At 30.2% G+C, this 2,500-nt stretch overlaps 1 protein-coding gene across 1 annotated transcript in view; it reads left to right on the top strand.

Moving 5' to 3' along the window:
- LOC135211578 (GTP-binding protein Di-Ras2-like) overlaps nt 1-2,500 on the top strand; it is a 291,971-nt gene that overhangs the window by 93,411 nt on the left and 196,060 nt on the right. Inside the window, exon 2 of the mRNA XM_064244873.1 lies at nt 2,107-2,164. The gene's annotated coding sequence lies outside the window, so the exon portion shown is untranslated. The remainder of the gene's footprint in view (nt 1-2,106; nt 2,165-2,500) is intronic.

Genomic DNA, 2,500 nt, shown 5'->3' on the forward strand with positions numbered 1-2,500 from the left:
TTTTTATATAAAGAATGCTATTATTATTATTATTATTATTATTATTATTATTATTATTATTATTATTATTATTACTTTTGTTAGCATTATCAATACTACTATCATTGCTGTTAGCGTTACTTTTTTATATTTTTTATATAAAGAATGTTTTATTATTATTATTAGTTTTGTTATTAACTATCATTCTTATTTTATTGTTACTTTTTTATATAAAGAATGCTATTCATATTAGTTACTTATTATTATGATTATTATTATTATTATTATTATTATTATTATTATTATTATTATTATTATTATATTATTATTATTATTATTATTATTATTATCTCCTCTCCCCACTTTTCTTCAACGCTCCTCAGTGCAATGAATCGCCCTCTCCTTGCTAATCAATATTGCCCAAGACACAACACCAGCAGGGTGACAGAACAATAAACAAAAGGTCAAACCTTACGAAGATGAATTATATAACTCATAACCTCGCAAAGACGACATGTATATATTTTCATTATCTGACATGCCGGAGTGATGTTCGGAACCCGGCCTCTAGACGAAATGAGACCATCAATCCATCAAATTGATTAACGTGGCAGGAGAGAGAATGCTGGAAATGGACGAGACAACGAAAGGAAAAGAATGGAAAGGGAGAGAAGCAAGCGATAAGATTATTTTTTCGTATTTTAAAAACACACATTTATATCAATATGTCTTATTGTTCGCTGAAGTTAAAAACGCAGACTTTCGAACGCGTGAACCACTGAGGAGGAACAACGGTCAAGCGCTCGAAAGTCTAAATCTTTAGAGTGTACAAATATAATTGTAGATTTTTAATTTGAAAGGATTTAATCAAGTCAAGAAACGGGATTTCGCCCCCCCCCCCTTTTTTTTTTAGCAAAGCTTTCTCTTTAACGTTTACATACGCTTTAAGAGTAACCCAATCTCGGTAACGTAACGTCTACTTGAAGAATATCTTCTGTGTAATGTGACTCATAATTATTTGCTGGATGAGTAAGGTCAAAGCACACGATTTACTGATTGACCTTGTAGGGATTTTGATGATTTCAATTTGCTAGGTTGGTAAGTTGCTCCAGATGTAAATGGATACCAGGTTCTGCTAGGGTAGAATGCGTGGGGTTAATAACCTCACTCTTTAGAGATTTGTGGAGAAATTAGTAAGGTATAGGATTGGTGCAACCCATCCTCTGAGTAAAAGGCTTAGGGATTATATATATATACACACACATATATATATATATATATATATATATGTATATATGTATATATATATATATATATATATATTATATATATATATATATATTATATATATATATATCTGCATGAATGTAAGTAAACATGCCTTCACATTCAAATATTAATATGCTTGTGTCCGTTTTCACAGAAATGCTTGTGTTCGAAATTGTTTATACAGCACCCACATTCATTCTCATATGTTTAGACATCACACGCGCCCACATACTTCTCCATATACTGCGAAATCTAGCCACTGACGTCTCAGTCAGACTTCAGTGTGACACACTGACATTTTGGCTGGAAAAGCAGACTTCAGACATTCATGAGTTGAGCATAGGTGAGCAGTTACCCTCATGAATAATTTCTCTCATTATTTTTTTTCTAAGGGGATCTAGCGTCATAGTTCAACTCTTGATGAATTACCTATGGAATTACAGGTAGTGTCTGAGGAATAGGCAACTTTCTAGGTATTCTGTGGCTTTGGTAATGAGGATGTTGTGACCTGCAGAAGTTTTTCTTTTAGATAACAATTTATTGCAAAAGTGTGACGTAAAGTGCATATACGTCGTTTACGATTATATATATATATATATATTATATATATATATATATATATATCTATATATATAATATATATATATATATATATATAATATATATATATATATATAAATACACACACACATATATATATATAATATATATATATATATATATATATATATATATATATATATATATATATATATATATATACATGCTTATTGTGTATGTGTGTGTATGAATGCATGTGTGTATGGAACAGACCTTTATTTTCAGCGTTTTTGATAAACTCTTCTTTCTTTCTTACAGGACATCATCTTTGAGAATTCCCTAGTAATTCCAAGATTAGGCGAAAGAAAAGTCTAAGGTAAGAGAGGAACTTTATTCCTTCTGTGTGGAGTGTGATATTTGTATGTAGCGTATCATCTGGAACTTTACATAGTCTCTTAACCTCTACTTTACATAGTCTCTTAACCTCTACTTTACATAGTCTCTTAACCTCTACTTTACATAGCCTCTTAACCTCTGGCTAATCATCATTTCATATCTCATAACAGATTTAATGCTTTAGTTGATATGATGCAAAGTTCGACCTAATACCTGTTCATATCCTTTGTTTCTCACAATCAATTGAATTATTGATTTAATTCTTTTAACGGTTTTGAAGTCCCACCCTTTTCCCATGGCAAAAAAAAAAAAAAAA

Source organism: Macrobrachium nipponense, chromosome 4 (assembly GCF_015104395.2).
Source record: "Macrobrachium nipponense isolate FS-2020 chromosome 4, ASM1510439v2, whole genome shotgun sequence".
Taxonomy (NCBI): domain Eukaryota; kingdom Metazoa; phylum Arthropoda; class Malacostraca; order Decapoda; family Palaemonidae; genus Macrobrachium; species Macrobrachium nipponense.